A 14,522-nucleotide genomic window follows, 5' to 3' on the forward strand; every position below is an offset into this window, starting at 1 on the left:
ATGCAAGGGATTTCTGATTTCTGTGCATTAATTTTGTATCCTGCAACTTTACCAAATTCATTGATTAACTCTAGTAGTTTTCTGGTGGCATCTTTAGGATTCTCTGTGTATAGTATCATGTCATCTGCAAACAGTGACAGTTTTACTTCTTCTTTCCCAATTTGTATCCCTTTTATTTCTTTTTCTTCTGATTGCCCTGGCTAGGACTTCCAAAACTATGTTGAATAATAGTGGTGAGAGTGGACATCCTTGTCTTGTTCCTGATCTTCAAGGAAATGTTTTCTGTTTTTCACCATTGAGAATAATGTTTGCTGTGGGTTTGTCGTATATGGTCCTTATTACGTGGATGGCCAAGAAGCACATGAAAAGCTGCTCAACATGACTAATTATTAGAGAAATGCAAATCAAAGCTACAATGAAGTATCACCTTACACTGGTTACAATGGGCATCATCAGAAAATCTACAAACAACAATGCTGGAGAGGGTGTGGAGAAAAGGGAACCCTCTTGCACTGTTGGTGGAAATGTAAATTGATACAGCCACTATGGAGAACAGTATGGAGGGTCCTTAGAAAACTAAAGACGGAATTACCATATGACCCAGCAATCTCACTACTGGGCATATACCCAGAGAAAACCATAATTCAAAAAGACACATGCACCCCAATGTTCACTGTAGCACTATTTACAATAGTCAGGTCATGGAAGCAACCTAAATGTCCATCGACAGATGAATGGATAAAGAAGATGTGGTATATATATACAATGGAATATTACTCAGCCATAAAAAGAAACGAAATTTGGTCATTTGTAGAGACGTGGATGGACCTAGAGACTGTCATACAGAGTGAAGTAAGTCAGAGATAGAAAAACATATATCATATATTAACGCATATATGGAATCTAGAAAAATCATAGAGAAGAACTAGTTGGCAAGGCAGAAATAGAAACACAGATGCAGAGAACAAACGTATGGACACCAAGGGGGGAAAGTGGGGGTGGGGTGGTGGAATGAAATGGGTGATTGGGATTGACATATATACACTAATATGTACAAAATAGATAACTAATAAGAACCTGCTGTATAAAAAAATAAAATAAAATAAAATTCAAAACAAAAAACAAAACAGGCAGCTTCTTCTGGTGGGGCTAAGGTGAAGGTGTATAAGTTGAAGGACACCAGCTGCGAAGTCTGTGCATTTTGGAAGATTGAAATCATGGCAGGTCCAGAAACTGATGCCCAGTTCCAATTCACTGGTATCAAAAAATATTTCAACACTTACACTCTCTCACAGGGAGAATGAATTGTGTACTGGACACATACGAACGTATTGCTTTGATAGCCTTATACTTTAAGTTAAGGTCTAAAAGAACTCCAGCTGTGAAAGCAACATAAATGGTTTCTAAACTGTACCTCATCTGTTATGCTCCCATGCCTGAAGAAGCTAATGTCAACTCATCATGTGATACTCAATTTGTACAATAAATTATGAACCTGGAAAAAAAATAAAAGAGTTAGCTGCTCAGTTAGTAAAAACGGAAAACAGCTAACACTTTTTTCCAGACCACACTCTTCCCGTGGATATCTATACCCAGACACAGAGCAGCAGCCCTGCTTACAAGCAACGAGCAGGTGGCCTCCAGCGGACCTCCAGAAATGGTCCACAGATGAGGAGCTCTTTCCTCCTGCTCTTGAAGATTAGAGGTTTATGAGTTGATCTGTGGCTGTAGACCCTTCCCTGAGCTCTTAACTTGCATACTTAAAGCTGAGTCTTCATAAACCAAGAGTAATAGCAAGGACAATCTCTCATTTACCCTCCACCTGGGACACTGGTCAGCCATGTGTACCTACCTCACTATCTGTCATGTTCCCCAAAGCTCTGTGGTTAAGAAACTGAGCTGTAGGGCTTCCCTGGTGGAGCAGTGGTTGAGAGTCCGCCTGCCGATGCAGGGGACGTGGGTTTGTGCCCCGGTCCGGGAAGATCCCACATGCCGCGGAGCGGCTAGGCCCGTGAGCCATGGCCACTGAGCCTGCGCGTCTGGAGCCTGTGCTCCGCAATGGGAGAGGCCACAACAGTGACAGGTCCGTGTACTGCCAAAAAAAAAAAAAAAAAGAAACTGAGCTGTAGACAGAATCTGGTTCTATCACTTCCTGTCACTATGATATTGAGCAAGTTACTTAAACCTCTCTGTGCCTCCATTTCTTCACCTGTTAAGTGTGAATAATAATAGACATCTATTTCATGAGTTGTTACAAGGATTAAATGAGATCTGCATGGAAGTTGCTTGTAATAGCATCTGGAATGTTGTAAGCCCTCAATAAATATTAGCTAATATTATCACTACTATAGCTATTCCCATGGGCAAGACTGTTGCAAACCCAGCCTACTCACTCCCAGTTATGACAGAAAGTAGAACAAAAACTTTTCCAGTTCTTTTTAATTCTAACTCTACTTTCTCTTTTTCACCTCCAGTCTATTAACTTTATCTCTAGCTGGACCATAATTTTCCTTACCCCTCTTTTCCTTTTGCTGTGGTTGCCTCACTTACTGTTAATAGCCACGCCCTACAATCTCTATCACTAATATCAATACCTGTACCACCACCAACACCAGGACCACCTCCACCATCAACATCAGCACCAGGACCACCTCCACCAGCAACACCAGCACCAGGACCACCTCCACTACCTCTACCTCCACCAATACCACCACCACCACCTCAGCATCTCCAGCTCCCCCTCGAGCCCCCAAAACACCAACACCTCCATCACCACCTCTGCCATCATCATCACCACCACTATCAGCTCCATGAAAACCATTTATTGAACTAAAAAAATAAGTTACATGTTCAGCTTATTTTTGAAGCCACTTCAAAACCTTTTTGAAACAAAGTAAGATATAAACATATAGATATAGAACTAGTCATGATTTAATGAAAAGACATAGAGGCAATATGTGCCACCTAAATTGTACTATAAATCTAAATGATAGTAAATTAGCAAATAATGCCATATATGACTAGAAATTAAAATGCATAGACTTATCTTGTTATTGTTCTTGTTTTTGTTAATGATGTGATATGTGCATAATTCCATGCAGGTTTCCCAAATTCTGGGAGACTCCATTTCTTCTTCTGTAAAATAGGGATGACAATCCTGGCAACAGCATACTTTTATGGATTGTTTTTAGATGATGTGCATGAAAGTATATTGTCACAGATATAGCCTGTGTGCAAATGTCAAGCGGTACTCATTTAAGCAAATGTCCTAAAGGGCCTTCACTCTAAACCACATGTGACAGAATGAGCCTTACTTTATCCAGGTTTTTGCTAAAGTGTGTTCTTAAGTGAGCCGAGGGCAAATTGGTTTTCATAGAAAGTGTGGAGCTAGAGGGACCCTCAGGATCACAGGTTCCTGGCCTGTACCTGCTCCTGCTGAGACTGAGGCCTGAATTGCCTTCCTTCTCCAAGGAGTGAGAGAGAAGCCTCCAGACAAGCGGTCAAGGATTTATCACTGTTCAGTACACACAGATCTGCCTCTCAGTCCCATGGCATGAAGTTTGTCACATCTAGCCTCTTCTCTTACATAAATACTATAGCCAATTAGAGATTTGATGTTCAAATCTGCCTCTAACAGTTGAACAAAATATCCATCAAGAAATAAAGTGCTCCAGATATATTAACTGTTCCCAACCCCCCATTGCCCTAAATAGTAGACATAAGTAATAAAAACTATTTCAAACAGCAATTCCTATTTCACCCCACTTGGAAAAAAATGAGATACATTTCCGCACCATCCACCCATAATGCTTGCCATAATGCTTGCCCATAATGCTTTCCCAGGAGTCCCTGGGAAATCTTGCTGAGCCCCTCACCACCCTCCATCTAGCTCCACATCATTCTTCAGGTACATTCAACCTAAGCCTTACGCCAGACATCACATAAAACAAAAATGGCAGCATATTCACAACCTTAGCTGTGAACTGCTGATCTCTTTCCCATTCTCCATTCTTGTTATTGATCCCTGAAGCTACTGTCCTCACTATTAATTCATTCACTATCTTCAGCCTTTGTCCTTCAAACTTGACCCTTGGCATTTTCTTCTTGGGTTCTACTTAACCACCCCCATCTCCTGCCCTCCCCTCCCACAAAGCCAGCCAAGCACTGACTCCCTTCTCTAAGCTACCTTGGTCCACCTGAGGCAGCCCCTCAGGTTCAACCCAGCTCCAAACCCTATCCACTGTCACCAATATCTTCCAGGTGGCATCTCAGCAGAGTTCACTTGAGTCACTTCACATTTCCCTACCCAATGCCACTCTTTAATTCTTGAAACTTCTTGAATAGGGAACATATTTCCTATCTGGAGAAGCTTGGTCCTAATTACCCTCTAAGAAGGCCAGAAAATGGAGCCACTGGTGTGCCCAGAAGGAAGGTCAGGCTGCACAGACACACAGCATTGTTCATTTCTTTAGCTACTTAAAGTGACTTCCTACTACATACCCACTGAAGGTTCTTTCACAATGGAAATGAACTTGCTTTTTCTTTTCTTGGTAATATGGTAGTAGTAAATGTGGACTTCATGGACTTGGTTTGGGTCTGTGGGGCTTGAGTAGGGAGGACCCAGCTAAGATAACAGGAGGTGCTGGGGGCACAGTGGTTGAGCCAGATCCCAGCTACAGGGACCACAGGGATGAATAGCATCAAAGGCAAGAAGCAAAGTCAGTCTCAGAGACTAAACTTTGGGACTTAGAATTGAGAAATTAAGCTCTAGTGAAATCTAATTTGTCAAGCCGATGGGAGAGTAGGTTAGGATGGGATGGGGCTGATGGGGACGTCCACAGCAAATGCCTAAAACAGCAGTAGACGTGTTAGTCTTGCCTTCATGGACTAATGGGGGTCTGATGGAAGGGTCCACCTGGCTTATTATAGGCTTTTTAATTTATTCATGTATTTAGACCTTCCTCCAGAGAGTTTTCAAGAAGGTTCAATCTTGTATGGAAAACACCACCACAGAACATTGTAGAATTGATTTTATCTTCCCAGTCTCATCTCATTAATTCTGATAAATTCAGGGGAAAGATCAGTCTGCATTACAGCCTAGTCTAAATTAAAGAAAAAATTTAAAGAAACACCATTTGGTAGTGAGTTCTTCAACATTGCTTGAAGTCACAAGCTATGTGAATATTGAATAGGATGTGAAAACAGCAACTTAGGCACTGGGTTAGAGTGGTGAAGGGAAGGGGTGTTGTAATAATTGACTCAAGGTTTTTCCCTTCATATTCTGAGATCCTAGATTCTAAGTGCGCATAAAAGCACACAAATATTTATGTCTCTGAATACCTAGAAGATTAATTAGGCTAGTTCTGTACAGCCCATGACTAAAAGTAAGGAAACAATTTTGGCTCTCCCCAGGAAGTATTCTCTGTTGGATCTCTCCAAATAAAGAGGATCACTGTGCAAGATAGCAAGCTTCCCACCCTGGAGTATCCAAGATAAGATGGAGAGGCAGTTGAAGGGGATATTGTAGAAGGAGTTAAATGGGAGTAGTCACATGTAATGACCTTAGACTCCATGGTTCTGGAAAATAACATAAATAACTACTACTCTGTTCGAAGAACTAGAAAGCAGCAGGCTTATAACCCTTGTAAACTTGATTACACTATTAATTTGTTTGGTTAATTCTTCTTTATGTAGTTGGAGCTCATCCTTGGCCAAAATTACCATTACTTCAGCATTAGTGGCATTTTAATTTAGGAGGATTTTATCACATCACCAAATAATCTAATTGTCATTCAATTTGCAGCTAGTACTTACCCCACCAAAAAAAAAAAAAAAAAGTAGGGGAGGAAGATTTCTACTTTCTGATACACATGACCTGGATCTAAATTATAGACTGATTTATAGCTGTTCAAAAAAAAAAAAGGTGTTATTCAGGGAAGATTTGTATATTTTATAAAGGACCCAAATGAACCTAGTAATTACAGAAATGTCGATTGAATTGTCTGTGGTGTGGACATGGCCTCCACCACACTCACTTTCAGTCCAGAGAGCAGACCTGATTACCTGGCTGACTATTTTTCAACATCCTCTCCCGCTAATGCTGACTGCAACGGGATCAATATTTACTCAGCAGCAAATGCGTGTTATATTAGGAAACAGAAAAAATAACCCAGAACAAACATTCAACTCAGTTCAAAGAGCTGTGAAATCCTCTCCTTGAGGTTATTATATTTCTCTGCAAGCAAAGGCAGAAACAACCTGCTCCTACCTGGGTTGCGGGTGCTCTTGGGGCTCTGGAAACACAATGCACGGCAACAGTGGCAGGGCTGCAGGCCCACACAATGGTCGTGGATTAGTGTCTCCTCAGCACCTCAAGACAATAGACACAGAAAGAAGCCTTGTGCCTCAGACTGCCATCTGTGGGTCTGAATATTCACCATGTGCAGGGCCAGCTCCCTCCAGCTCAGCCCTGGCTCTCCGTTTTATTTGTCCCATGAGCTCCATGTGCCCAGATAGAAGCCACCAGGGGCAGTGTGTTTATTTCATTTTCGGCCAGATTAGAGTCTCCAAGAGAGAGGTTAGTTGTTTCTGCAAAGCCCATGAAAGTCAGGATGAGAAACGGCTCCTGTAGGTGGCCGGCCAATGTGCCTCCTTCTTCCCTTCGCATTGAGAGCAGCCTGGGCTGGGAGCTCCTTTTCTCCCTGCAGTCCTTGCCTTTCCCTGCACCTGACCCAGGTAGCACACTTCTCCACCTGGCTCTCTCCTACACTTCCTTGAAGACTCAGCAAGCCTTCCCTGCCTCCCCAGTGCTCCCACCCCTTCCTGTGTCCCCATCATACCCAGGCTTCCTCCTGGTACAATTTGGAGCCTGTGGGCAGAATCTGACCCTGCCCATCTCTCTCCCCACTAGACTGGAGCTCCTTAAGGATGATGACAGTGTCTTGTCATCTCTGCTTCCAGCACCTCGCCCATAGTAGGTGCTCATCAAATATGTTCTGAAAAGACAAACCAGATGCTTGGAATTGACCAACAGTTGGCAGTTTTAGATGTAAATATTTCTCTAAGAGAAAGAAGCCTCATTTATGCCTTCCTGGAATCCACTGGGGTGCTTAACTTTCCAAAGAAAGGGTTTGATGAGATGCATGCCCCTGAGGTCCCTTCTGGAAGACAGTGTGGTTTCTAAGATACATCCCCACCACCACCATCACTGCCCTGGGAAGCAGGGCACCATGTTAGCAACTCTAATGCACGTGAGTGACACAGCCTGCAGAACCCCACCTGGGCTCCTCCATTTGCCCTGTAGCCAGGCCTCAGGCAGATTCCATGTCCCTGCCATGGACCCAGTGCTTCTCAACCGGCCAGCTCTGCCACAGCCTCTAGACATTCTCCTCCCTCTCCACCCAAGGAACTGGGTTACTGAGACCCTTTTAGGAGTGATCTAGTCAAGTGTCCACAAGGTTTCCAATTCCATTAAGGAAATGCCTTCTCCTTAATAACCAATAAAGGACCCCCGTTAACCTTATTTGGTTCTCCCACCTCTTCAGCCTTAAGAGTCCTGCTTAGTTGTCAAGGTTAATGCTACTTTGCTGAAGGCTTGAGTATTAAGGAGAGACACTGCAGTCCTCTTTCTAGTTTCTTTCCCGTGCCCTTCCAGAAGGAATCTTTAGTGCGGTCTCTCTCTTCTCTTGGTCCTCTCATGCCTCCATGCTGAGGGGGTATGTTCCCAATTGTACATCTTTTCTCCCCTTTTCTTTTGCCAGTTCCAGAATCACAAAATCCAGGCTCCTGGTCTGTGAAGGAAACATTAAAAATCCCTTAAAATTCAGAAAGCAATTAGTCTGCTCAAGCTGGCTACTCTTTGACTTTTGCACACAGAACAAGATAGCCCTTATCACCTTAACTTTTGCTGTTCTGGAAGAAACTCAGATGCTAACACTGCCACCACCTAACAGCCCAAAAAGCATTTTCCTAAATAAAGTAGGAGCTTCCCTTTGCCAAGGACACCTTTCCACAGCGCACTCCCCCTCTACTCTCCAGCCTTGAATATAGAAATGGCTCCCAATTATTTAAATAGCAAACGTTACTTTTCTGTCTGCTGATATAGCTCTATCTGTGGCTTTGTTTCATGGGACCCAGGGAAGGAGAAATCCACAGCCTCCACCAAGAAAAACTTTCACAGTGCCATCTGCTCAATGTGGAGGAAACCTCAGTCAGAGAGCTTGAAAAGGAGACCCGAGAGATCATCTCCTCCACCCTTCTGCCCCCTGAGCTCATGCCCCTCTGCCACAGCACCCAACAGACTTCCCTCCCATTCCAAAGTCTCCCCCAAGCCTTTCTTGATTTAATGTCCTCAAATCACCTTTGCTAAAGTCTCCTCTTGCTGAACTCAAGCTCACTTCCTCTCTGTCCCACAGGAAGGATGACCAGTCAGCAACCTCCTTCAATGACTGTTGCTTCATTATAAGATCAGGGAACAGCTAGTTGGATGGTATAAACACAAATTCCACCTTCTGGGAGCTCAGACTGAGAAAAGAGGAAAATCACTCCTGTCTGCGGGAACTCCAATTCCAATGGAAGGCATGCAGGGTAACAGGGCATGTACAAGTGAAAAGAGACCCAGTAGAAATTGAGGCTGCATTTACTGGCTGTCCATTCATTAGTGTGTTCAGCTCTTACAAGAGAAGCTTGGGTAGCAATGTGGATAGGAACAGCTAACACTTTCCTAGCCTTATGACATGGCAGACATTGTTCTCTCTTCCCAACGAATTGCCCTTGAGATAATTAGCTTTAAGTACATTTTACCGATGGAGAAACTGAAGCACCATAAAAGTGATGATTTGCATATGGTTAGGTGACTTTAGCTACCTATCTAGCCTTGCCACCTAGATATGAGATCCTAGAAGAGAGGAGCCTTGTCGGTAGGCAGTGCTTGCTACCCCTAGAGACTAGAACCAAGGGAATTGACATATCCAGCAGGCTATGAAGGGCATAACTGTTAATAAGTCTCTCTAACCAGATTCTCTCTCCAAAAGCAAATGGTCTCTCCTAGCCAGATTCAAGCAAGTATTGAGCATTTGGTACCACATGCACTTTGAAAAATCACATCAAACATTCTTTATATTGAAGGCAAGTCTAAATGCAGAAGTAAATAAAAAATAAGCTATCACTCCTTCAAATATTAAGTAAACAAGAAGCAAGATAAATCCCCATTGCCCTTCTAACAGCTCTGTATTTGGCCCCAGAATACCTGGAAATAGCCAAATACATAACACTGTCAACAGTATACATAACACTGATTACACAATTTATCAGGATACACTGTAGTCACTTATTTGTCCATCTCTCTGTCCCAATGGACTACGAGCTCAAAGGGAGAGTTTGGATCCCCAATGCCTGGAGTAATCATTGCTAAATATTTTTTGAATGAGTGGATGAACAAATTAATAAGTAAAAGAAGAAACAAATGAGTGAATGAAATGTAGATATGTCCCCCAAACACCCCCAAGTATGTAAATTATATACTAAGTAAATCTCAAAAATGGGATTATATAAATGCTAATGAGCAGCTTGACTTTAGTTTGATTATTTTTCTAAATTTATGTTTCCTACAGCAAAATGACTTCAGAGATAGGGACCCAGGACTGCCAGGTGATTGATTGCCTGTAGGACCAATCGGAGCTCCCATTTGTTCCAAAATTGATGGCTCCAGCCCCACCGTGGTGGTGCAGTTTTTCATTATATGAAATGGAAAAGTGATTTAATAATTCTTTCTGTCTTATATTGCTTTAAAGAATTTCAGACAGTTAAAACTTGCATGGATTTTTCCACCATCTGTGTGAGAGTGGGGAAAAAAATGCTGATTGTGTTTTTCCTATTTTTAATACGAGCCAGATGAAACAAAAAGATTGTTTCCCTGCAAACTATAGGTCAAGTACCTATAGAGGCTCGGGGATGCTCTGTAAGTTATCATATTATCTTTCTTTCTTGACAGGATACCATTAGGTGGTGTATCATTTCAACATTTATTATCTTTCATGTTCTTTTATCTTCACACTAGGATTTCTTTTAAAATTCCAATCTATGCATTTGGTTTCATTATACAGCACTGTCTTTTACCAAACCAATTTTTGAATGGCTTTCGATATTCTTCAGTTTCACATTTGTCATATCAGCCTGAAACAGTGCCCTAGTTATGTCTGTTTTAGCTTGTTAAAAAGAAACATATCCAGGGAATGAAGTGTTAGGAGATCACACCTTTAAAGGTAAGTGTTACGCGTCCTGGAGAACTGGAAAACACTCAACTAGGAAAGGCAACCATTATAGAAAATAAAACAAAAATGTTGAAACCACATGTAACAACTGGTGTCCGTTTTTAGAAAATCGTCAATTATGTTAACATCTGGAAACATTCCGTAAACTGCCGCAGTTTTCTCCTACGGCCCATGTGGGGATCTGTCCTGATTCACAAATGGGGTTGCCGTACCCAAATGTGAAGTGGTCCAGAGTTTTCCTTGCTTTCAGAGTCAGCAACATAAAGAGCGTCTAGCTGAATATAAAAATATTAATAAAAGAAGAAGCTTTCAGCTTAGTTTCCACTTAGTTGAAAACAGGACAGCCAATGTTTGTATGACTACCAGTGGCCTTCTGAAGCATCTTGACACTGTCTTAGGATGTTCTGAGGACTTTTTCAGGATTTATTTGGATGTCATTATTTCTACCATAGCTTTACTAAGCTAAAGAGATTTGCATTTCAGGAAATTTGAAGGATTTTGGACAACAGCTTGTAAGTCTCTGTTGCAATGGTGTCAATTAGAGTTGCATGAAGCATAACAGATTGGCTGGACTGAGATGTGTTATTTCAACAGAACCAGACACCAGTAAGGTCCTGACATCATCTTAAACATGCTTTCCACAAGATATTGCTCCTCCCGCATCATACTGACAAAGGCAAGAGTCTTCAAACCTCGTTCACTTACCCAGATGACAGGACGGATTCAGCACCCTTTGGTAAAACAAGAAAATTCAGGTTACACGTTTATTAGGGCTACCATTATAAATTACCACACATTGGGTGGCTTAAAACAACAGAAATTTAGTCTCTCATGCTTCTGGAGGCTAGAAATCCGACACCAAGGTGTCAGCAGGCCTGTGCTTCCTCTGAAGCCTCTAGGGAGCGATCCTTCCTTGCTTCCTCCAGCTCCTGGTGGTGGCTGGCAATCCTGGGCATTCCTTGGCTGGTAGATGCATCCATCACTCCAATCTCTGCTTCCTTTGTCACATGACCTTCTTCCCCGTCTGTATCTGTGTCTCTGATATTTCTCTCCATTTAAGGACACCAGTCATTGGATTTAAGGCCCACCCTAATCTAGTATGACCTCATCCTAACTAATTATAAAAATCTGTAAAGACCCTGTTTCCAAATAAGGTCACATTCTGAGATTCTGGGAGGGCATGTACTTTGGGGAGACACTATTCATTCCAGTAGAGAGATCAATCATGGTTTTGGAGAGCTTTGTAAGTTTTCTCAGTCCCAGTTGAGCTTTGAACACAAAACACACAACAACCTCTCTAACAGGCCCCTTCCAAGTTCTTCTTAAGTTTCATAGTACTATTCAGACAACAAAGACAGAATTTGAAACTTCTGAACCACACATTTGCATTGGATCCAGTGCTCTCTTTGCCTCTAGAATAGGTTAACATTTTCTACTTTGGAAATCTAACCTTTACAGGGCTTTGGCTGGCAACTACAGCCAAATTGGTCTCAGACCTTAACACCAGGTGGGATGAGTTGAGGAGGAATTCATTAATGGTACAAGATTTTCATATACTGCTTGGATTGAATACCAGTCTACAGAGGAAGTGCTTGACAAAAGTAGAATTGAAGGCTAAATCACAGTTTGATTGCTTGGACAATTTTGGATAATTACACCAGTTTAAGTTAAGCCATAAAAAAGACTCAAAATAATAGTGACTTAAATAAGGCAGGTTTCTCACTTTCTGCAATCTAGAAGTCCAGAGGTAGGTAGATATCTATGTAGTATGGAATCCTCAGGGACCTGGGCTCCTTCAACTCCCCACCCGCTCACCCTAGCAAGGCGAGCCCTCATCTTCATGGTCCAATATGGCAGCATCCATTTTCCAACATAAAAAGGTAATGAAAAGAGCACTTGCAAGATAACTTTTATCTCTGGATCATATGGGTCAGGCACCCTAGATCAGCTGGTCACTCCTCCAGTGGAGCCCAGCCATTTCTAGCCTATATTCTGAGTTTAGATGTCGAATCCATGAAAGATATATATCTTGATGTCCTGCTGAAGAAGCAGCAGGCACCTGTCTTTATTCAACACATAAGGATACTGTTCTTATTTTTAATAAACTTTTTGAGGTATAATTTGCATAAAATAAAAAGAATATATGCATTTTTTGAGTGTATAGTTTGATGCGTTTTGACAAATATGGATATCTCTGTAACCACCACCCCAATCAAGGTATAGAATATTTCTCACACCCTAAAACCTCCCTCATGACCTTTTTAGTCAATCCTTCCTCCTGGTCCCAGGCAAACATTGATGTGATTTCTATCGATATAGTTTATTTTTTCCTGTTTTAGAACTTCATATAAGTGGAATCAGACACTGCATGTTCTTTTCTGCCTGGCTTCTTTTACACAATAAACCTCTTTTGAGATTCATCCATGTGATTGTGTGTATCATGAATTTGCTCCCTTTTTATTGGAGAGCAGTATTCCATTGTATGGATGTACCATAATTTGTTCATCCATTACATTACTGATGGACATTTTGACTGCTTCCAGTTTGGGGCTATTAGGACAAAGCTGCCATAATCAGCCTTGTATAAATCTTAGTGTGGGCACATGTTTTCATTTCTTTTGGGTATATACCTAGGAATAGAATTGCTGGGTCATGTAGTAAACGTATGTTTAACTTTATAAGAAACAAAAATTGTCTTCCAAAGCAGCAGTACCATTTCACACTGCCACCATATGAGATTTCCAGTTGTTCCTCAAATCTACCAGAATTTGGTTATTATCAGTCTTTTTACTTTTAGCAATTCTAATGGGTATATAGTGGCACCTCATTGTGATTTTAATTCACATTTCCCTGATGATTAACAATGTCGACCACTTGTTCTTATGCATATCAATCATTTTATATCTTCTTGTGTTAAATGTTCAAATAATGTGCCCATCTTTATTAGGCTGTTTGTTGTCTCAATATTGAGTTATAAAAGTTCTTTATATATTCTGGACACACGTCCTCTGATACATTTATGAATGGTGCATATTTTCTTCTAAGGTTGTAAAGATGTTTTTCCCATGTTTTCTTCTAGAAGTTTCATAGTTATAATTTTTACAATTAGGTCTATGATTCATTTCAAGTTTAACTCTTTGTATGGCATAAGCTAGAGGTTGAAGTTGTATTTTGTTTTTGTTTTTGTTTCTCCTTATGAATGTCCAGTTCTTATAACATGGCTTGTTAAAAGGAGTATACTTTCTCTGTTGAATTAACTTGACATCTTTGTTGAAAATCAATTATTCAAATATATGTGTGACTAGTTATGAACTCTCTATTCTGTCCCATTGAACTTCTATCTTTACACAAGTACCACACTGTCTTAATTTTTATATCTTTGTCTTGAGCCTTTAAATGGGGCAGTGTTTGTCCTCTAACTTTCTTCTTCCTTATCAAAGTTGTTTTGGCTCTTCTGTGTTCCTTGCATTTCTGAATAAATTTTAAAATCAGTTTGCCAACTTTTAAAATAAAAAGACCACTGGTAATTTTTTCTAGAAATTGACAATGTGATTCTAAAATTTTTATAGAAATACCATGAATCTAGAGTAGCCAAAACAACTTTGAAAGAGAACGAAGTTGGAGGACAAATACTGCCTGATTTTAAGTCTTATTATAAAGCCTTAGTAACCAAGACTATGGGATATAGTACACAGCAAAACCACATAAACAGATCAATGGAACAGAATAGAGAGTTTAGAAATAGACTCACACATATGTAGACAATTGGTTTTTAACAAAGTGGCAAAAGCAGTTCAGAACAAATAGTGCTGGAACAACTGGACATCCATCTATAGAAAATTGGTAACGGTACTACATTTCTATAATAGCTCCTGGTTTGCCTGCCCCACTGAATCTCCCTCCAGCCTCATTCCATACTTCCAGTCCATCCATCTCCCCCTCGTTTCTCTTCACACATGTCTCTTGCCACGTGAGGTCTTCCCAGCCACTCCCACAGCTCCACTCTGTTCCTACCTCTCTCCTCAGGGTCTCCTGGCTCCTTCCCTCACCCTCTTTGTCTGTTTCAAAGTTCAGGGCTTTGAGGCCCACAGCATGCCTCTCTTTTCTGCTGTACTTTTGTACTTATATATAATGACTATAAGTGTAGCCCTAGATTGTTCATCAAGGGTTTCATTTTTGTTCCCCGTTAGATCCAGTGAAGGTCAAGGTTTTCCACATCCTAGTGTGTAGCATGTAGTGGGTGCTCTGTGG

General features: G+C 41.2%; 1 pseudogene; it reads left to right on the forward strand.

The window, feature by feature from the left end:
- The first annotated feature begins 1,217 nt into the window (after positions 1 to 1,217).
- Positions 1,218 to 1,396, forward strand: LOC114897287 (annotated as a pseudogene).
- Positions 1,397 to 14,522: the final 13,126 nt, after the last annotated feature.

Source organism: Monodon monoceros, unplaced genomic scaffold, assembly GCF_005190385.1.
Source record: "Monodon monoceros isolate NGI ecotype Baffin Bay Population unplaced genomic scaffold, NGI_Narwhal_1 Super_Scaffold_16, whole genome shotgun sequence".
Classification (NCBI taxonomy): domain Eukaryota; kingdom Metazoa; phylum Chordata; class Mammalia; order Artiodactyla; family Monodontidae; genus Monodon; species Monodon monoceros.